This window comes from Bison bison, unplaced genomic scaffold, assembly GCF_000754665.1.
Source record: "Bison bison bison isolate TAMUID 2011002044 unplaced genomic scaffold, Bison_UMD1.0 scf7180017864458, whole genome shotgun sequence".
In the NCBI taxonomy this organism is placed as follows: domain Eukaryota; kingdom Metazoa; phylum Chordata; class Mammalia; order Artiodactyla; family Bovidae; genus Bison; species Bison bison.
This window is the reverse complement of record NW_011495020.1, coordinates 4,630,658-4,653,649: the sequence shown is the minus strand read 5'-3', so window position 1 is coordinate 4,653,649 and position 22,992 is coordinate 4,630,658. Positions and strand designations below refer to the sequence as shown.

At 41.8% G+C, this 22,992-nt stretch overlaps 1 protein-coding gene across 2 annotated transcripts in view; it reads right to left on the bottom strand.

The window, feature by feature from the left end:
- HOPX (HOP homeobox) overlaps nucleotides 1-22,723 on the bottom strand; it is a 31,949-nt gene extending 9,226 nt beyond the window's left edge. Inside the window, exon 1 of one of the 2 annotated variants that reach the window (XM_010859645.1) lies at nucleotides 22,536-22,723. The gene's annotated coding sequence lies outside the window, so the exon portion shown is untranslated. Of the gene's footprint in view, nucleotides 1-18,110; nucleotides 18,136-22,535 lie in introns of those variants that run through there. The other variant, XM_010859646.1, reaches the window with a different exon arrangement.
- Between the last annotated feature and the right edge of the window lie 269 nt (nucleotides 22,724-22,992).

Genomic DNA, 22,992 nt, shown 5'->3' with positions numbered 1-22,992 from the left:
CCTCACCTTTGCAGCCCCTGCTGCCTCTAAAGCGGTTTAGCACTTTGCAGCCTCTCCAGGGAGGGCGGTACACCCCACACCTCCTTCAGAGAAATGACCCAGAGGGCAGAAGTTACTTTTCACAGTTGGGGAAATGGGGGCGGCGCTTTTAATCTCTGCCTTTTACAGAAGTGGAGATAGGTCTGCAGCGCTTCACCCCTGCACTTGCCAGGGCCAGGGACTGAGCAGCAGGAGAAATTTCCACCTGAGGGCTTGTGGAGTCACCCTGAAATCTGCAACCTTCTTCATCCCTCTACCCCAGGTTTTTCGAACTAAAGCTGTGAGTAGGAAGCTTCCTGTCAAGCGGCTCTTCATGGCCCAGCGTGGCCTGGACATGATTCCCGCAGGGTGCAGTAGAGTCCACTTCACTATGAGCCTCTCTAGATAAGGATTTCCAAGACAGAGCCCAAATCCAGCTGAGGAGGATCTACAGCAACTATCTTTTTAATCAGACATCCCCTGTGATTGTATTAAAAATAACTGCAAAGTCAAGAGAACGGGTGTTTGACCAGCTTCAAGGTCTTTTATATTTCCTTACTTTAGAGCCAAATAGTGCTCTAGCAGGGGCTTCTCAGGTGACGTTAATGGTGAAGAACCACCTGCCAATGCAGGAGACGTAAGAGATGCCGGTTCAATCCCTGGGTCAGGGAAGATCCCCTGGAGGAGGGCATGGCAACCCACTCAAGTATTCTTGCCTGGAGAATCCCATGGACAGAGGAGCCTGGTAGGCTGCAGTCCATGTGGTCACAAAGTCGGACACGACTGCAGCAACTTAGCATGCATGTATGGATTGTTCTAGCAGATTTGAGGCAACATGACTTCCTGCTGCATATCTCATACCTAAGTAGCCTCTGAAATGGGGCTAAAAAATGGCAGATGTGCACCCTTCCCCTTCCCCCAGTTTAAGATGTATTGAGATGTAGGAAGTTAGAGTGTTCAAGTTCTTGGCTGAGGACTTGGGACAGACAGGTCAGGACTTGCCATCTCTGACAGTAAAAGACAAGCACATGTGTGGGAAACACCTTGGTTTGTTGTTTTAACAAACAATTGCAAAATCAGCCAGCACAATCCCGAGTGGATTTTGATGTAGTTTGTACCTGGGGATGAGCCACAATCCACTGACCTGCCTGCATAATGTCCCCGAGGCTGTGATAAACTTTTCTATTGTGACCTGCATCCTGGGCTCCCTAAATGTTTTTCCTTCTCCTCTTGGTCACTTGAAGAGGTGAGACAAGAAATCATTCTACTGTGAGAGATCCTGGGGTCAAACCAGTTGTTAGGTTATAGCGAAATCTTGGTGTTTTTAGGCAGTTCTGTGCTCCCTAACTTTAAAGTCTGTCCCAGTGATACCTGTCCCAGTGGTGAGGCAGGATGAGGTTAAGCCAGGTCGTAAATGCCTCTTCTCCTGTTGGTGCCTGTCCCCCTCTTTCTTTGACACAGAACTTCAAAGCTGGAAAGAACCTTGATGCCCAGCATCATAGAATGGAAAAGCCTTGGCTTCTCTTTCAGTACTGTGCTCTTCTAGATCCTTCTCAACAGGCCATCCTGTCTTTAGTTTGGCAGAAAAAATTAAGCAGGGGCTTGTTTATATTTTGAATGGGCATTGACTGATCTCATAGGATACCAACCTGCCAAACCTGCCCACTGGAACCACCCACTACTGCTCATTTTGCCTGGAAAAAAAAAGAAAACACAGGCGAGAGGAAACTCCTGCCTCTGATTTTATTCCTTGCCTTAAAAAGAGTCCAACTATTTCCAGTGACACAGTTACGGTGGCTCTTCCAGGAAAATTTTTGCTGCTTCTTTGTAGAATCCCCAGTCTTTCAGAAGTGTTCATCAAACGCACAAATTTCTAAACTGAACTCAGATTCAAGGACTATTCCTCGTGTACTTCTTTCCCTCTTTTTGTTTCTTAACCATTATTACACACTCAAAGGTGACACATTCTTAATCAGGTGCATTTTCTCTTATATTTTTGTGGCTCCCTGTTATAGGACTTTATATGAAGTTTTATGGATAGGTCCACTTGGCTTTAAAGTTCTCCTTGAGTTATTTGACTAAGGGCATTGGACTTGGTTGGTTGCTATGGGAGGACCATTAGAAAGTACCTACTTCTCTTAGGTACACCAAACAAACTTGATTTCTAGAAATGAGGATAGAAGAGCTAACCACGATTGAGATATCTACCTCTTATTTCCCCACAAAGCTCAGTCTCTGTCGTTTCAGTTGTCTTTGGTTAACTTGTGTTTGCTGCTGCTCCTCCATTTCTTCTTTCCCTCTCTTTCTTTCAAAGGAAATTTATAAATCACATCACCCTAGTAACCTTGGCCTTATAAAACTTCTCAACTCTTTCCAGTAAGGAAACTGTTGAAAAATATCTCTGAAGGTAGTCTAAACAATGTCAGATGAAAGGAACTAAAAATATTTTAAAGCTTCTTAATCTTTACTCTGAGCACACGTTGATCATTGCTGTGGTTATTAATATCTTATGAAACATTCAAAGAGTCCTGTGGTTGTGTTTTCTTTTGTGGTTGCAAGAAGACAATGCATAAACCTTTGCAAGAGGTTAAATGAAAGCTGCTGGCTCTTTTGTAAATTTCAATGCCTGGGTAGACATTTGTGCCAATCTTACAGCTTTACCTTTGTCCCTTAATCCTATAGTCATTTATTTATTTATTTATTTGAAAGTATCCACCTATATGAACCAGCTCATGGAGAGTGCTACTAGCTGGGACCTGCAGAAATCTCTCTGGGCTCACATTTACCATCTTCTTCTCCCCTTCCCAGCCATTCTGATCTCTCTGTAATGCCGAAAATATCAAACTAAGAGAAAAAGGTTATCAGTGGCATGGGACTTCCTGGACTTTTCTGGTGGTCCAGTGGCTGAGAATCCTCACTCCCGATGCAGGGGCCCTAGGTTCAATTCCTGGTCGGGGAACTAGATCCCATAAGCCCCAACTAAGACCCAGTACAGTAAAATAAATACATTAAAAAAAAAAGTGATCAGTGGCAGATACTCCTCATAAACCATCCCATGGTGAACTGACAAAACAAAGAAAGCAGATGGATCATTCTTTAGGGTCATCCCCCAATTTACTTTAGCTTGTGTCTCCGTTATGTTCACTGTAAACTTTCTGGAAGCAACGTGCTCTTGAACCATTCTGTATTTTCTTAAGTGGAAAAAATAACATGCCACCATTTCTCCAAGGAAAGTGGTGGGTCTTTGGAAGCAGAGTTTTCTCCCTTATCACTTACTGAGCCACTCTGGATGGAGTGCCAGGGGGGATCACCCAGGCTGTCAGTATCTCTCAGAAATTGACACATAGGAGTAGAATATTGATCTGCTTCCTCAGGCTAACACAAGGCTATGTTAAAGGAAAGGACTTTTCTTGTTTTTGTTTGTTCTTCAAATATGAACCTGGTGGTTAATGTCTTTAAGCTTAGAACAGTAGTTCTCATGCCTGCTGGGGCTTACAATCACCTGTAGAAATGTCCAGGACCACTACAGACCTCCTGAACCAAAACCACACTGTAGGAAGCCAGCATGGCAGAGACACAAAAAATATTTCGGCTCTCACAAGATTTTACAACTTAATTGTTAAAATCAACTATAAACATTTAAGACCTCTTATTTCTTATACTGTAAAGATGCTTTAAAGTATCTTCTAACTCTGCTGCTGTATATCATCTCAACATTTGAGCAGACAGTAGGTTGAGGTAGTTTTAAAGGAATAAACTTCTAAAAATATACATTGGAGAAGAAATTTAGACATTACACTATTTACCTTTTGTATATATGGTCAGGAATGTGGAAAATGTCTTTAATATTATGAATTATTAAGAGAAATTTCACTATGCTTTGAAAAATTCAGAAATAATATAAAACCCTTTAAAAATCTTTTTCAAATAGAACATATTCTTGGGCTTCCCTGGTGATTCAGTGGTTAAGAATCTGAGATCCCACGTGCCAAGGAGCACCTAAGCCAGTGTGCCACAACTACTGAGGCCATGCAGCAGGACAAGCCATCGTGATGAAAAGACAAGCCATGGTGAAGAAAAGACAAGCCACCGAAATGAGAAGTCAGAGCACACAATGAAGAGTGGCCCCTGCTCACCTCGACTACAGAAAGCCTTCATGCAGTGGCAAAAAACCCGCCACTGCCAAAAAATAAAATAAATCTTAAAAAGAAATTCTATTTTCTTTGAAGTTTTTTCTTTTTTTAAATTGGAGTACAATTGCTCTACAATGTTGTGTTAACTTTCTGCTGCATGACTAAGCTTATACATATATCCCCTCCCTCATAGAAAAACACATTCTTGTGTTGAGATTAGAATTTTTTTTTTAATTTATTTTTGGCTGTGCTGGGTCTTCTTTGCTTTGCACGGGCTTTCTCTAGCTGTGGTGAACATGAGCTAGTCTTTGCTGCGGAGCACGGGCTTCTCGTTTCGGTGGTTTCACTTGTTCCAGAGCACAGGCTCTAGAGCTCGGACTCAGCAGTTGTGGCGCATGGGCTTAGTTGCTCCACGGCATGTGGGATCTTCCCAGACCAGGGATCCAACCTGCGTCCCCTGCATTGGCAGGCAGATTCTTAACCACTGCGACACCAGGGAGCTCCAAGATTAGAATTTAAGAAAGCAGACCATCATAAGGTAAAATCCTTCTACCTTATTACCATACAAAGTTCCATAAATGATTTAGAAACCAAAGATTACAGTGGAAGAGATTTGCCAACCTTGACAAACGATTCTATAAATTTTTGAATTTTCCAATGCAGCAAATGCTAAAGTTTAAGTTATTATTTATATAGACAATTTACAGAATACAACTTAAAACTGAACATTAGATTATAAATACACCTTTCCTACACACTTAGCATCATTGCTGTCTTCAGATAAACAAGGTTCCAAATCTAAATACGAAAAGACTTTTTAATGCTATATTGATTACAATTTTACTTGTTAAAAAAAAACAGAGGAAAATACAACAAAATGTTAACAGTGTTTATATCTAGACTGTGGGAATACAGATGACCTAAATTTTTTCTTTTTTATATTTTTCTCTTTTTTAATATTTATTACCTTGAAATTAGAAGATTTAGCATTTTTCTTTAAAATTAGTCTTTTATTTTTATTTATTTTTAATTTTAAAAATTAATTTACTTATTTTAATTTGAGGCTAATTACTTTACAATATTGTGGAAAAATTAGTTCTATCACATGTGTGTTGCTGCTAAGTCGCTTCAGTTGTGTCCAACTCTGTGCGACCCCATAGACAGCAGCCCACTAGGCTCTTCTATCCCTGGAATTCTCCAGGCAAGAATACTGGAGTGGGTTGCCATTTCCTTCTCCAATGCATGAAAGTGAAAAGTGAAAGTGAAGTCGCTCAGTTGTGTCCAACTCTGTGCGACCCCATGGACTGCAGCCCACCAGGCTCCTCTGTTCATGGGATTTTCCAGGCAAGAGTACTGGAGTGGGGTGCCATTGCCTTCTCCGTATCACATGTGTATGCATCCCTAAAAGAGCTTTTTAAAAGTCTTTATGTTTTTGAGATCTATAAAAACGATATCACACTATATATAATTCTTCTGTAGATTGCTTTGTCCATCAACATGTTTTCAAGATCCATTCATATCTCAGCGTGTAGAGAAGTTCATTCATATTCGGTTGTTTCCATTTAGTGAACACACTACAATGTATTTATGTCTTTTCCTGTTGGTGGATATTTGGGTTGTCTCCAGTGTTTTGCTATTATGAACACTGTGTCTCTGAACATTTTTGTATATGTCCTCTGAAGCACTTTTAGGAAGACTTCTCTAGGAGTGGAACTGGTCATAAGGTATGTGACTAGTAGCTTTACAACATTATACCAACTTCTTTTCCAAAATTATTGAACAAAACTATACTATACTCCTCATACATACACTATTGATACTATGTATAAAATAGATAAAGAATGAGAACAGGGGACTAATATAGCACAGGGAACTCAATGCTCTCTGGTGACCTAAATGGGAAGAAAATCCAAAAAAAAGAGGGGGATATTTATGTATAGCTGACTCACTTTGCTGTACAGTAGAAACTAACAACATTGTAAAGCAACAATACTCCAATAAAGATTAGTTTTAAAAAACTGAAAATGAAAAAAAAAAAGAAAAACTGTACTTCTTCCAGTAGTAGGTAGCATTTCCTTGCTCGACATTCTCATCAACACTTGTATTGGCAAACTTTTTAATTTTTTTCCAAAATGGTTAGATTTTTGTGTGTGTGTGTCCATGAATAATATCTAAACCTTCTTGAAGCTGTTTATGTCTCCATCCTGCTTAACTTCTTGTGCTAAAATTTTCCATACATTTACTATTTAGTGTATAAAAAGAGTGTTTCCTGCTGGAGCCCAGAAGGAGATTTGAGGTATTTTTGGAGAGTTTAGACTGTCTTCAGGCTAGCTCGTTATTTCCACTGGTGACCAAGAACAATGCGAAAGATGGATGGAAAACTAATTACAGCAGGCCTTTTGTCTGTATAATGCTAAAAATGTTTCTATCTTCCCTTCTACAGAGCTTCTGGGAGTCAGGACTTCGCTCTGCACTTAAAAAATGTGTTAGCTGTATCAATTTATTGTTCCCTCACCCTTTAAGCAAATATCAAAGTCTCCAGATCAAAACGACAGAGATGGACTTAAAACAACTGAATAAGGAAGAAGAAAGGATGTAGGGATAGGCAGGAAGAATAAAAGAGATTATTTGGTTGTGGGCTTAAAATAAGATATAAACATGTGAGATCAACTAATGTGCTCAGTCTTTGAACTGCAATACCATGACCATGGGGGTACTGCCTTCCAGTTTAAAAGTGGGTTACTCTTAGTTCTTTCAGTTTTGCTCACAATCCTCTCTTAGAAATAGAATGGAATTGGTCCTGTTTTGTGGTCAAGAAAGGTTAACTAACTTATCTACAGCATCAGAGGAAGACTCAGAATTCCCCTTTTTATTCTGGCCACAGCTGTAACATCAGCTCTTGATGTCATAAGCAAGATTGACGCCTACTTCCAAAATGCAGTCTCCTTACACTCTTTTGATGTCACAGAAATTCTAAGATATGATTAAATCACCTGCTTGGATCTTTGAGCTCCAGTTTTGGTCATGGTCTTTCCCTTTAGTGAAGAGCTGGAACTGGGGCAGGCAGGCCATTTCTGACTGACTGGTCTCTCCAGCCTCATTCCCTAGTGGCTGCCACAGCCCAACCCTCTTGTAGAATTCCTCACCTCTCCTGGGAAAGCCCTAGTATCTACTTGACACCAAGGCAACAGAGAGAATGAAATCACCCCCTTTCAGGTTTTGTTCTGACTCCACACTTTGAAGTACCTTTTGGGGAAACGTTCAAGTTTGTCTGGTATGATCTGAACTCTTAACTTCTGATCCAGTGTAACAGCTATGGGCACTCACGGAACCACCTGCCTGCTCACAATGACAAGCACGCTTTATTCTCCCAAAACATGCTGCTCTTGACTCCACGGGGCAGGAAGGCTTAGGGCTTGGATTCATTCATTCCAACTGGTCACCAGCAATGCTACCACCCCAAGCACCTCTCATTTCTCAAAGTTTTGTTAGGCGAAGGTATCATCAGATTTAGTTTTCAGCGTTTCAGCCCTGCTCTGGGGTTGCGTATCTCTTAGGAGTTAAGCCACGACTTAAAAATATGAAATGCTGCCTTGCTTTAAGTTCTGTATATCCTATGCCCACTTTTATATGTGTCCTGTGTATTTGCTAATCCGGCTTAGTACATTCCAGGTCCTCCTCTTTAGACTTGCTTTCCTCTTGCCTTAGAAGCTCCTCTATTTCAGGAAACCCAGCAGAATTAAAAGCAAACTGAAACTTGAGCCAATGTAATGAAAAGGTCAAATAATTAGAACTCTTGAGCACTAATTGTTTGAAATATCACTTTGCTGAGCCTCCATTTCTTTCGTGGAAAGAAGGGGTATAATAATACACACCTGGGTCTAGTTCACTGCTCTGTTGTAAAGTTCATATGATATTGTTGTAAGGAAAGTGTTTCTAAACTGTAAAGTGTTTGCTTATGGAAAATACTACTTTTTTTAGGTAACTAACTTATTTGGCAGTGCCAGGTCTTCCTTGTGGCATGTGGGATTTTAGTTGCAGCATATGGGATCTAGTTCCCTGACTAGGGATGGAACCCAGGCCCTCTGCTTTGGGAGTGCAGAGTCCTACCCACTGAACCACCAGGGAAATCGTTATGCATGTGTTCATACTAAGTCATTCCAGTCGTGTCTGACTCTTTGCCACCCTATGGGCTGTAGCCCGCCAGGTTCCTCTGTCCATGGGATTTCCCGGGCAAGAATACTGGAGTGGGTTGTCATCCCCTCCTCCAGGGGATCTTCCCTGACCTAAGGATAGAACCCATGTCTCTTATGTCTCCTGCATTGGCAGGAGGGGTCTGCACCACTAGCACTACCTAGGAAGCCCCAGTCCTTGTACTATTGTTTTTTAAAAACCATAGTTCAGTAGGGCATCTTCTGGGTAGCAAACTGGTAAGAATTGTAAGTTTCACTCTTTCTGAGTTTCAATCCCTTTTTTATCTTTCTGGAATGGTAATGCACAATGGTTGAAATAAGAACCTTTTTTTGAGAGAAAAAAAAAAAATCAAATGCTGTATATATTGCTCCATCTTAAGAGATATTCCTAGATGGAACTTCTCAGTACTAACCAGATGAGGGTGGCAGGTTTTCTCATGAGCAGTTCTACATGTTGTATATTGATTTGAACTTAGCAGTTGATATTTTCCATAAAATGTTAGTTTCTTTGCTCATTCCTCACCACCACTCCCTAACATACTTTCATCTACTAATGAGAAAGCATTACTAGGACAGAAGGTGAGTAGTGAGGAAGTTAATAAGCAGGAACAATTATTCTATGAATTGGTGAGGAGAGTTTTTGAGGCTGTCTTGGCCTATGAGAATAATGACCAAATTGAAGTCGTTTTGAAATAATTTGTTCATGGGCTTGTCTTCCCCAACAAATTATAGGCTTTCCTTGGTGTTTATGTCATCTCTTACAGATTTCCATTTCTCCAGCACTCGTTAGGTGTGTCTACCACTTAATAGGTGCTCATTGTGTGTCTTTTGAACTGAATGTAGCCAATGGCATCTGGCCTGACTTGATTTAGGACAAAAGTTAGGAAGACAGTGCTCTGTGTTTTCAACAATCAGGACCTGCCATGTTCAAAACCAAAACATAACACTGGAAAAAATAACATTCTAGCCTCCTAATAATGCCCTTTGGTTCTCACTGCCCCAAACAACACAGAGCTGATTCCTATTTTTGAATCAGATACAGAAACCTCACAACAACATATATATTGAGTAATTATTATGTGTCAGGCACAGTCCTAAATGTCTTAGACATATTGACTCGTTTAAGTGTTAGAAGAACAATAACACTATGTGATAGACACTCTTATTGTCTCCACTTAATATATGTGTAAAATGATGGAAATTATACACTTTCCCCAAGGAGATCTGTATAACCTTCTCCAAATCACAAATGAAGTGAGTGGCAGAGCAGGCATTAAAACCCAGAAAGTGTAATTTCTGCATCCATGTTTTTAACCATTACACTGCCTTACCTCTGTGTACCAAGTAGCTAGGTAGATAGAAGCACCCTGATAGGTGGTTGCGGGAAGGGGGGCAGTCAAGCTGAGTGGTGCTCCTAGGACAGGAGTGAGGCTGTGTCCCCTGTCTGCTCCAGCTTCCGTGGGGTGGGGCTGGTCTGAGAGCAGAGCTTCTTCCCTGTGACACATTTCTCAACCCTGGTGACCAGACATGACTCTGACCCAGCTAAATGGATTAGTTGTGATTTTAGTTAATACTAGCAGCACCATCAGTCAGGCTAGCATTTTTTTTTTCCCCACACATGCTCTTCTTTAATTGGTACAGATGTACTTGAAAGATGACATTATATGAATAATATAGTACACAAACGAGGAAGAGTTACAGCATCTGATAGAATGGGTCAGATGGGTTGGCTCCAACCAGATCAGCTGGCTCTTAGTGAGTATTGCTGCTATTTTAACCCCTACATGTACACAGTTTTGTTGACTTAATTAAGGAACTTCCTAAGACTATTGTTGGAACAAATCCTTCAGCGGTCCAGACCTTCTATAGCCATTTACAGAAAATAGCAAGATATTATGAAAAACTGTTGGAAGTGAATGACTTCCAGCAGTGAATTAATCATTAATTAACTTTGGACATAAAATTCTTTGCCTGAACACTGAGTTCTTTTCATTGATAGCCCAACTCATGTTCTAATCCAAAGATTTGTATGTGGAAACATAGGAAAACAGTGAAAATCAATAATAAAACCTTATACTCCTTTTGCGAAACAAGTGGAGCACTCAGTCTACCTCCTTAGAAATAAATGGGTAAATGAAAGAGGGCAATCCCATTTCCATAATCTTCTTAGAGGAGATCTCCATTTTGTAAGCAGGTTGCTTTTCAAAGGTTTATTTCTACTATTATTGTTATGAATTCAGAAATTTTTCTCTAGAAATAATACTGTAAACTATAGTATTATAATTATAGTAAATAGAATCCCAGGCTAACCCACAAAAGGGAATGTAACTGAAATGCTATATAATTCATAACTGGAAAAGAATAGAAAATAATCCTGATAAATTATCCTAGTGAAATTTAATAAGAAATCATTTCTTTATTTTGAAAGCAATGCTTAAGAAAAAGGAGTGTTGATTAAAATTTGACTTGAGAGAGATGAGGTTTTGGTGCAGATATGAAAGGGGTTTGGCAGGGAAAGTTTTGAGAATATTATAGGCTGATGGCACAACTTTGATGCCTGTGAAGTATGCAGAATAGTCCCTGACACTTTGTTGGGTGTGTAGTGAAGGCTTATGATCAAACGCATGTTGATTGAACTTTATTTTCAAAAATCACAGCTTATCTTTGTCTTGATGAAGGCATAGTAATTAGAGCTGCATTTTGTCTGTGTGTCCTAGAGGAACTAAGGAAGGGGAAAGAGGAAGAAGAAACGGGGAATGTTGAGAAGGATTGATGTGAAAAGCAGGTCATCTGAGATACGATTAACGATGTGAATGGTAAATAAAAAGCCAGAGGTTACTTTGCATGGTCCTCTCCTCCTCATCCTTTTAGCCAGTCCCTAAGTGCGCTGCTAGGCAAGAACAGTTCAGTTGCTGACCAGAGCTCTTTGTAGATAGGAAGGGAAAGAGAAGCAGAAATAAAGTTTTCTCCAAAGAGGGAATGTTTGTGTTTTTTTAACAGATGAATTATATGTAGGGGATACATGTTAAATAAATCCTCATTAATGAGTGAAAATACTAAACTGGTATGGAATAATGGAAAGATCACTGAGCTAGAAGTCAGAGCTGATTTCAACTTTAACACCTCTACTTAATAGTTACATTATCTTGGCTGAGGTTTGGTTTTTTCGGTTTGGGTTTTGTTTTTTGTTTTTTTAACTTATTTGAAATCTAGTTCTCTTCTCTGTAAAATGTGAATAAAAACTTCCCTTCCTGCCTATTTACTCTGGTTGTGATCCAGTGAAATTACTGAATATTATGCTCATGAAACAACTTAGAAAGCTGTAAAATAACATACACATTTCCAAGAGTGTTATGATTATTTCTTCAGCCAGAAAAAGTCAAGTTATTGGGTCAGATGACCTCTGAGATTGTTTCTCTTTTTAAATTCTGATGATGAGAATGGCCTGGGTTTTGAATTTTCATGTTATTCTTCATCAGCAGCTTAATGATGCCATGGACCCGAGAAAGGGGAGTACAGTGTCCCCCTAGGGCGTGTCCATGATCTACGCAGCACTTTGTACCTAGTTTCTACTTCAAAGGACAACTGAGGGACCCAAGAAACATTTTGAGCCACAGTGCTTTTTTAATATTCAGTCTATCTGTTAAATTAACATGGCCATATAATTTGTCATCACTTGAGTGGTGACATTTAAGTGTAAAAGGGATACTTGAATAATTACACCAGAACAACAGGCCTATATGAAAAATGTCCAGGCAAATCTAGACGTCCGGTCCCCTCATTACATGTAAAACGTTAAATTTCTCACTTTGGTGTAGGATAAATTCTCCTTTGAATTTAGGAATCTGAGCTACTGTTATGTATTAGCAAGATGCAGGCCTTATTAGGATCTTGAGGACAGACCACATATACCTACCCAAAGTGTTGAATAGGAGGCTGCTTTTTGCTCTCAAGAAAGCATACTGTTGCAGCTCTATGGTTAAAAGGTAAGAGGATACACTGTAGCTTCAAATTTCCTAACTTTCATTTTTATTTCAGTTTGAATACACAGAATAGAATTTATCTCACAGGGTGAATAATGCTTGGGCTTCGGCCTGCTTTGGGTATTGTTAGCAGAGTTGTACTAGAGCTTAGTAAGTGTGAATACCTATTACATATCAAACAGAGATTGGTCCTATGATCAAACATAAATAAAACGAAAATGGCTTGTACTAGAGATTTCCATGATACACAGCCAAGCCTTTTCAAACTAGATAAAACAGGAGGCATGAGACTTGTGAAGAAAACTGAATCATCAAGCCTTCTGTTTGAAAAATGTCTGATGCTCTAACACACGAAGAAATTAGACTTCTGTTATGGTATTTCTAAAGAAAACCATTAAACATAAAGACAAATTTGCACTACTAAACTTAGAATCAAGTAACAAAAGATCAACTTTCTGAAGTTGGTGGAGAAGAAAAATGGCACAAATAAGTCAAAAGGGCAGATTAACATTCTTTTTATGTTTTAGAGTATATTTTTAATATTAGTTTTTGTGTCACCCATTAAGCTTCCTAATTATGTTTTATCTAGAACATTAATTACATTAAGTCAGTACTGAGGTGCATGTGTTTGTTGCATAGAAAAGGAAGGATGCTCAAAAACTTGAAAGTTGGGACTTCCCTGGTGGTCCAGTGGTTAAGACTCTGCCCTCCCAATGCAAGGGGTCTGGGTTCCATCCCTGGTCAGAGAACTAGATTCCCCATGTTGCAACTATGATCCCTCATAAGACCTAGCACAGCCAAATAAAAATAAACTTTATATTCTGATGATGGAAATCAGTCTGGTATTTTAAAAATTTGGTCCCTCTAAACCATGCATAGATAATTCAGAATAAAGTAGAACTGTCATATTTCTCTGTGGTCATTCTGTCACTTTAGAATGTTAAAAAATTAGTTTCTTTCTGAAAATATTCTCACTCCTGTGCCTGACTCTGAAGAGGGCTGTTCATTTGTAATTCTGGAGACATGTCATCATGATTTATTAATTTTCAAAATGTATGCTGGGTTATATAGTATTTTTGCCTGAGTCCTAATTACCTAGTAAGGAACAGCAGTTGGGCACCTTCACGGGACTACACAGGCATGATCAGTAGATGTTCAGGCTGCTGGCTCACAGGCTGTTGAAACCTGCCCAGTGCAAGCAGGCGTAACTTCTTCAGGTTGTTTGTGCATTTGCTGGAAAGGTTCTTTGATAGAATGGAATTATCTCTTTGCACAAATACACTTGAATCAATTATTATTTTTTATGGTCCAACTACCATTCTTATTTTATGACTGTACTTTAAGTAATGGATAAAATGACACACACCTGGTTTCTTTGTAGAGCTCCAAATTATGCCAAAGTCCAACCATGCATGCTGCTTGTTGCCATGATACTCAGTTATATGGGCCTTATTTTTCCCCCATTGAGTGGTTTTTATGAACAGGTGTTCAGCTAATGGGATAAACAGAGGGCGTGCAGCTCTAGCCTAACCATTAACATCACAAAATAATTGGAAAGGACAGATATACCAGAAAGCTAGCTCTGAACCTACAGTAGATCTTTTCTCTGAGCATCAGATATAATTTTGCAGAAAGAGCCTGGATGGAGCATCAGAAGACCTGCATGCTCTTTCCAACAGTAGCACTTAAGTCTCCAAGTGACTTTGGACAACTCACTTAATTGTTTTGAACCTCCATTTCTTCATCTATAATTGAAGCTATAATCCTACTCCACCTGTCTCACAGGGTTGTTGTAGGATTCAGTGAGACAGATTAAGTTTATGAATATCACTATAAATTATAAACATGGTATAGATATAAGATACCATTGTTAAGGTTCTAATCCAGCTTTCAGTGGTTCAGGATACAATGTTGGGCAACTGATAACACCAGCTTTTGCGATCATTAATATAGCAAAACACCATAAAAACTTCACTCTGCTTTATTCCTAATAAGATTTCTTAAAATATTTCATTTGCTTTGTCCAGTAATCAGTCAGCAATACAAAGAAATGAAATGCTTCTAAAACTGCCAACTCAAGTTTAAGAAAATAACATTTTGAGAAGGAGTGATTGCTGAAGATCACACTCTTTAAGTTCTAGAAAATTATTTCAATCAGTTTTTAAAGTCTTATAAAAGAAACTTAGTGAAGCTTCTAAATGTTTGAAATACTAGACTACTGCTGCTGCTAAGTCGCTGTAGTCGTGTCCAACTCTGTGCAACCCCATAGATGGCAGCCCACCAGGCTCCTCCGTCCCTGGGATTCTCCAGGCAAGAATACTGGAGTCGGTTGCCATTTCCTTTTCCAATGCATGCATGCATGCCAAGTCACTTCAGTCATGTCCGACTCTGTGCGACCCCATGGATAGCAGCCCACCAGGCTCCTCCAGCCACAGGAGTCTCCAGGCAAGAATACTGGACTGGGTTGCCATTTCCTTCTCCGTGAAATACTAGACTAGAAGTTACAATATCAGGCATCTCCATTTTGTATGGGCGACTCAATATTCCATATTGCTTAGAGAAAACACAGGCCATCTAGCCCACTCCACTCCAATCCCCTGTATTCCACCAACCAGATCTAAACAGTGGTTGACTATACCTGTGAGGGTATTCATTATAGCAACATTTGTGAGAATTGTAGGCAGAAGAACTGTCTAACACTATAGGATTAGATAAACCAATGGATCAAGTAGCAGACTATTAAAATGGAGTTAGAAATAATGCATTGGAAATATTAGAAATATAATTGGCAACACAGGTAGACCATAAAAATGTGGTGTTGAGTTAAAAGAGAGAGCAAGAAAGAGGGAGACTGGGAGAGCAAAAGAAATAGAATGAGATATAAAACCTAAGAAGAGTCTTGTGTGTACTATGAGTTAAGGAATATGTTAATTCCACATGAGCCTAAAGACAAAAAAAAAAAAGACTTTGAAGACGAAAATATTGTTGGACTGCCCCATCTTTCAGAGCTTGCCTGTATAATTCTTTCCAATGTATTTGCTACATAATGAGGGAATATATTACAGCTTACCTCATACTCTTCATGTGCAGACTACCTGGGCTGGCTTTTTTCCCCAAAGGTCAAGGTGAATAGCTGGTCACTGACCTCCAGGTCCACATACTCCATGCTTTTCAGTGCCATCATCAAATGACTCTCTAGCCCTCTCTCACCCAATTTAAACAGCATAGGGTTCTTTTGCCACTCCTCATAGACTTGTTTCTTTCGAGCTAGTTTGAAAGACTTTCTTTCCTTTTAAACTGTGGAACCCTGAAGTGGGTACCAGGCTAATGAAGGCAGGAGAAGACCTCCCTCCTTCTTCACACATGCTTCATAAACCTCAGTTCTAGTCATCTCCAAAGGATGCTACTCTACTATTCACAAAGAGCGTGAAGAACATATAATAAAGTGATAGACACTTCCAGGCATAAATTATTGAATTAAAGATTTTTTAAAAACATATTTCGCTCCTGGACCAGTAGACTAGAAATCTGGAAAGGAGGGAGGGAATATAAGCACCAGGGAAAATCGTTTATGTAAATTTCCTCAGGGAGCAAGCACACAGGAAGGAAACGAAAATACATCAACAAAAACTAGACTGTCTAAACAGATCTGTCATGGCCTTAAGAATTACAGGAAGCTTCCTTCGTGATCCATCTAGATCTAATAGCTGGAATGAGCGCCATTAGTTTCCTGCCCAGTTACGCAAAAAGATTAGAGTGGATCAGTGTCTGCCTTACGTTGTATGTGACTTTGTTTTTGTTTTAACATATAAAGATAGAATAGTTCATTCATGAGTGATCTGACTGGATTTTTATGTTTGATCACTTTTTATCAAAACCACCAGAAGTAAATCACAAGAAATTATACAAGGATGGGTAAAAGTAATATGCGTGCTAAGTCTCTTCAGTTGTGTCCGACTCTTTGCAACCTTGTGGACTGTAACCCTCCAGGCTCCTCTGTCCATGGGATTCTCCAGGCAAGAATACTGGAGAGGGTTGCCATGCCCTTCTCCAGGGGATCTTCCCAACCCAGGGACCGAAACTGAGTCTCTTAAGTCTCCTGTATTGGCAGATGGGTTCTTTACCACTAATGTCACCTGAGAAGCTTAACTTCTCTACTTTCAAAAGAGCTTCTATCATGTCCTAAACATGGCCATGCACTAACAAGAGCCTAAAGCAAATAACAGAGTAACTTGACCTTGTGATTTGTTGATCACAAGTTTCCTTGAACCCCTAGCATTCATTTTGAACTTCTTTTTGGTGCGCCAATATAAATAAATCAGCTCTCTGGCCGGGCAGGATGGATACAATGCTTCCCACAGGGAACCTGAGTCACTGGGGAGTGAGTGACTTGGCAGAGAGGCCAGAATGAGGAGTGGGGAGGCCTGGGTTCACAGGCAGTTCAGCCTCCAACTAACCCAAGATACAGGGCAACTCACCCTACTCTCTTCTACCTTCATATACTGTAGTCACAGATGACCAGATAGTATATTGCTCAAGGTCAGGTATTTTTTAGAATGAAAGGAGGCACTAGTAGTACTCCACTGGAACAACTGATGTTTTAGGCTTTTCCCTCCTGCTTAAAATTCCATAATAGCTGAAGTAGAGCTGAAAATATAACAGGTTCCTGACCACCAGACTCCTGCTCTGCTTCCCAGGCTAGGCTGTCTGCCCTGTGAGGACCTGTCTACCTTGGAGATCTGTGGAGGAGTGTTTACTTTATCACCTAAAGATCAAGGGACTTCCCCAGCCATTAAAAAGGACAGCCTGATCTGCACCTGCTTGGTCAGGCATTCATAAGACCCAGACCCTGCCTGTGCTCAGAATCAACAGCACTGGAACCCTAAAGCCACATCGAGGTCACTGGCAGGCAGGGGAGGCTAAGGGAGCCGGGCCAGGAAGAGGGCAGATGCAGGCAACCACTGTGTGGGGACAGGCCCTTTCCTTTGCAGCCTCAAGCCTGTTCTCCACTGGCCCAAGGCCTGTGGACAGGACAGGTGTGGTCCAGGGGCCACCTTGGGATCCTCAGTTGTTGGGGGGTTCGGCACCACATGGAATTCAGGATCTTAGTTCCTGACCAGTGATTGAATCTGTGCCCCCTGCATGGAAGCACGGAGTCCCTCCTCAGGTGTTGGTTTTTAATAGGCAGTTTGCTGCTGCTGCTAATTCACTTCAGTCGTGTCCGACTCTGTGTGACCCCATAGACAGCAGCCCACCAGGCTCCCCCATCCCTGGGATTCTCCAGGCAAGAACACAGGTTAGTACTTCATAAATCACTCCAGGCCACAGGCCACCCCTCTAACAATTCATCATTGCATAGCCCTGTTCACCTGGCTTTTTCAATTTGGAGGAAACCATCAACAAAATCAAAAACTGATGTGGGTGACAGATCATGACACAGCCTTAAAATATATATGTATATCCAAGAAAAGTAAGCCATTCCACACAGAGAGAATTTAGAAACAAAGATGAAGGGAAAATATTCAGACATGTCATACCAAGAAGGTAGAAATTCTGTCACTGTTTTACAACCCTATTTCATCAGTGGTGCAAACCTGTCACTTATTTAAAAAAAAAAATTTTTTTTTTGGTGAAACTGAATGGTAAGAAGAAGAAACATTTGGCTTCATCTGCAGCATTAAAGCAAATTTGAGGGTGCTACCCTGGTGGCAACAGTCTAATCCTTTACCCCAGAGCTTGGGTCTGCTGTCTCCTGGTCTCCAGGGGCCCAGGACGATGCTCACCTTTCCCCTCCTCGCTCACGGCTGTTCTCACCAGTCAGGACTCTGTGCCGTGTAGCTCCTGTATCTGGCAGACTCTGCTTCCCCGGAGAGAGGTTCAGAACACCCTGATCACACCCCTCTTCAGAGGCTGGCCCTACCTAGTATAGCTACCACTTGCCAACGAGAGCTGCAGCAATCTGAGCTTTCCAAATGCAAGAAAGTCTGTCAGAGTCACAGGAACTAAGGGGACACCTTGCCCCAGGCTGCAGGACTGGGTCCCCAAGGGAGGAGGCCCCTTGTCACTAAGCCTGGACAAGTTGCTCTGCCAGTGCCAGCCTTCTGCCCTGAGAAGGAAGCAGGTAATATTTATAGAGCCCTGGAAGCAGAATTTATTGACGTCTTAATCCCTACTGTGGGGGAAGGCAATGGCACCCCACTCCAGTACTCTTGCCTGGAAAATCCCACGGACGGAGGAGCCTGGTGGGCTGCAGTCCATGGGGTCGCTAGGAGTTGGACACGACTGAGTGACTTCACTTTCACTTTTCACTTTCATGCATTGGAGAAGGAAATGGCAACCTACTCCAGTGTTCTTGCCTGAAGAATCCCAGGGACGGGGGAGCCTGGCGGGCTGCCGTCTATGGGGTTGCACAGAGTCAGACATGCCTGAAGCGACTTAGCAGCAGCAGCAGCAATCCCTACTGTAGTGACCTGATGGTGACTTTCCATTTCTCAGAAAGATAAATGAAAGGCAGCCATCTCTGAGGAGGATGAATGCATTTAACAAAGAATAGACTCATTCATAAAAAGAAATCTCTTAGGGCCCACAATGGTAGGAAGGTCCATATGGGAAGTGACTGCAGGACTTCTATTGAAAACTCCCAATTTTGGTATAATTTCCCCCAGTAAGTTGCCTGGGATTCTGAGTAATAGGGATATGGTGATGGTGATGGTTTAGTCGCCAAGTTATGTCCAACTCTTTTGCAACCCCATGGACTATAGCCCAGCAGGCTCCTCTGTCCATGGGATTTCCCAGGCAAGAATACTGGAGTGGGTTGCCATTCCCTTCTCCAAGGGATCTTCCTAACCCAGGGATTGAACCCAGGTCTCCTGCACAGCACATTTTGCCTAAAACTTTGATTCTGCTGATTACTCCCTCCCAATGGTAATTATATTCAAAGAACTCCCAGATGTGTTATCTTGTTGAAACCTATGTAATATACCAGGGAGGGACATAACTCATTAAACAATCATTGTCTATTAACATTATTACTTTAATTAGTTTTCCAGAACTGGGTAAGCAAAGCCCTAAGGGATGAGACCCTAGAAATTGTTGGACTTGGAGGAGAAATGGAAGAAACCACCTGAAACATGGCAGGTGGCCCCGGCAGAGCAGGTGAGGCTCTGCGGCCCCAAAGGCAGACCCACACCTGCCCCTGCATTGACACAGGTGCCAAGGTGAGGGCCCCATAGGAAGAACAGAAACCACAAACTCCACTCCGCTCATGTTTCTGCCCCAGCTGCCCTGGGAATCATGATGAAAAGACCCATGGTGCCAAATAGACTCATCCCAATGCTGAGAACCCGGGCTAGCTCCTGAAAGACCGACTTGGCTGTCCCCCAGAGCAGAGCGCCTGATGCATCTGCCCTGATTCTTTTCAATAATTATAATCCCCTGGCTTAGATTAGATATTATGTAGGAAACAAAAGGAAGCTTTAGTTTTGAAACATCCCTTCTCACACGTTAGCACAATCCTTAAATAATGCACCTTTGAGGCTCTGACTAATTCGTCATGCCTGGCACCAGGAACATGTCTGGGTTCCAAGAATTTGCTGGAAATGCGCCAGATATCCTTCCCTAGCTAGAGTTGGAAGTGTGGTGCTGAGGACCCAGAAGCAGTGGTCTTGGGGGTCCCTCATCCTCTGAGGTCCTATCACTATCCAATTGGGTCCCTGGCGCACGATGGTCAAGGGGCTGGGGGTTCATGTGGCCGAGGGCAGGCCCTGCCCTGTCCATGTGTCTCATGAGTGGTCTGGGTTTCACTGGTTCCCATCCCCAGCTGCACATTAGAATCACCTGCAGAGCTTTAAACAGTATTACTGGAACCACCCATTCCTGGGTTCTGATTTAATAGGTTGGGGCGGGGCTCAATCCCAGGTATTTTTCTCGAGGTGCACAACCACCGCCTGAGATGATCTCTGGGACCCTTCCAGTTCTATAAAAGTCCACGATCTTGATGGTTTGGGCCTTCACTTTATTTACTGAGTTAATTTTTCCCCAAAATACTCGTTTCTCATTTTCATTATGTTGCATAGGCAGATTATTAGAAATGCTTTTAGTTATCTAAAAAAAGGTGAATTGTTAAATTATTGCTTGTTGAGTATAACTGGCTTCTAACACTGCACGTTTAAAGTGTGTGATCTGATCAGTTTTCACAAGTGAGAAATGGTTGCCTAATCATGATAGTGAACACACCCATCACCCCCAAACCCTCCTAATCTGCGTAACTATCTTTCCAGCTCCCCTGTCTCAGGTAACCACTGAGCTGCTTGCTGTTCCTATAGAGTAGTTTGCATATTTTATCATTTTGTGCCATGCAGTCTGTACTAATCTTTTGCTGGCTTCTTATATCCTTGTATTTGAGATTTCAAACTCTTTAAGAATAGAAGCCACCTTATATTTCTTTTCTCTTCCTCTTGGCCCCCAACTAACCTTTGCTCAGAGAAGCCCCTTAATCATTATTTGCTCGATGGAAATCAGACCTTTATGACCTTACAACTGAGCTTCGGTTTGGTGGCAAGAAGTGCCTGCTGTGTTAAGGGTCTTGACTCCCCACTACCTCTCTGTAGGTTCCTAGTCAGCAGCTTCAGCTCAGTTAAAAAATTATGCACTTTCTTAAATCTGAGTCTTTATTTAGGGTCATGGACTGCTGCTGCTGCTGCTAAGTCACTTCAGTCGTGTCCAACTCTGTGCGACCCCAGAGACGGCAGCCCACCAGGCTTCCCCGTCCCTGGGATTCTCCAGGCAAGAACACTGGAGTGGGTTGCCATTTCCTTCTCCAATGCAGGAAAGTGAAAAGTGAAAATGAAGTCACTCAGTCGTGTCCGACCCACAGCAACCCCATGGACTGCAGCCTACCAGGCTCCTCTGTCCATGGATTTTCCAGGCGAGAGTACTGGAGTGGGGTGCCATTGCCTTCTCCGCATAGACTGCTAGGGATCCAGAAAATGGGCATCCAGATGAGTACTGGGGGCAGAGGGCAGGGGAACTACATGGAAAAAGCTCTTGGATTTCCCCAGATTCTTCATCACCAGACTCTTGATCCAAAAGGAGGAACTATGGAATTCCAGGTTTGATCCCTGGGTTGGGAAGATCCCCTGGAGAAGAGAATGGCAACCCACTACAGTATTCTTGCCTGGAGAATTCCATAGACAGAGGAGTCTGGTGGGCTACAGTCCATGGGGTCGCACAGAGTTGGACACAACTGAGCTACTAACACACACACATGGAAGTCACATCATGTTTCATTCCTTATTCTAGTCCTATGCATTTATGAATATGATGTCTAATTATATACCCCCTACTATCTGCTCCCCCTACTTTTTCCTTCCTTAATCCCAAGTACCTGTATTTTGTTTTCTGGACTCTGGTTATTCTTAATCCTACTGAACTAAATACACTCCAGGGCCCTGTTGACTGTCAATGCTACCTCATGGGAATTTTTTTGCATTCCTCGTCTAAGATCTTCTCACCTAAGCTTTGTGGTATGTTGTGCCTTTTAATTCTTATTTCACTTTACTTAACAATCTGCCTAGATACCTGGTGCTCAAATATCACAAAGTTACATTTCTGCAAAGCCCCAGAGCATGTTTATTTTCATCTTAAACAAGATCAATGTTTTCATTGTTATAACTGATAAGGATTATGAGAACCAGAAGTAACAACAAATAGCATTGCAGACTCTCAGCGGAGCCACCTCTAATCAACCCAGAGACACCTTCCCTTTTGGAAATTTTGACTCCTTTTGGGTCAAAAAATATTTTTAAACAATACTATATCTGATTTTAGACTAAGGTGTAGAATAGCAATATTGACTTCTAAAGGATAGAAATTCATATGCACTGAGCACAGTCCTACAAGCGCTGCTTTCACTGTGTCTTTCAGAGATAGGAGAGATATAAAAAACATCTCACCTGCTAGTCAAAAGGTCAACACAGACTCCCCCTGGCTCCAAATGCCCCTCCACCCCCAGGCAGGGTTGCCAACGTCTGATGCCTCACACCCCTCATCGTTCTCTGGCTCCCTGCTTGGGGCCGGCTCTTTAATTCTCCCTTTTGTCTCTACCTTTTCCTATCAGAATAGCAAACAGGGTCACAACAGCATTTCAGTCCAGTCTCTACACAAGTTCATTCCTCTGCCTGAAAGGCAAACCTCTGAAAGTTACTTACGTGGAAGCGGCAAAGGCAAGCGCTGGATTTGGATGCTGAGTTAGCTGATGCCAGCCTGCTTAAATAGCTGGGTTGGCTGACGCAGGCTGTGGATAGCACGTTTATTTACGCCTGTGAGTGCACGCTCAAGCAGGGACCTGAAAAACCTGCAGCGTGGGCAGGAGGAGAACAGCCGAGCGTTCCATCTCTCCTGGTAATTCAGGTTTGGTATTCAGGCGGTGACTTCTGAGAGTCTCGTGGAACTTTCTCGGCACTGCCTTCTTATCCCTGATCTCTTTCTTGGCAAAGGAGAACTCTTCACCAAGATCGGATGAGAGAGGTGCAGCTGAGAGAAAAAGGAAGAAATGCAGGACCCTGGACCCTTGGCCTGAGCTCCTTATTTTGAATGGACTTCCAGTTAAATGTTGCCTCATTTCAAAGCATAGGCTTGAGGTTGATTTTGCAGCTCCGTGGACAG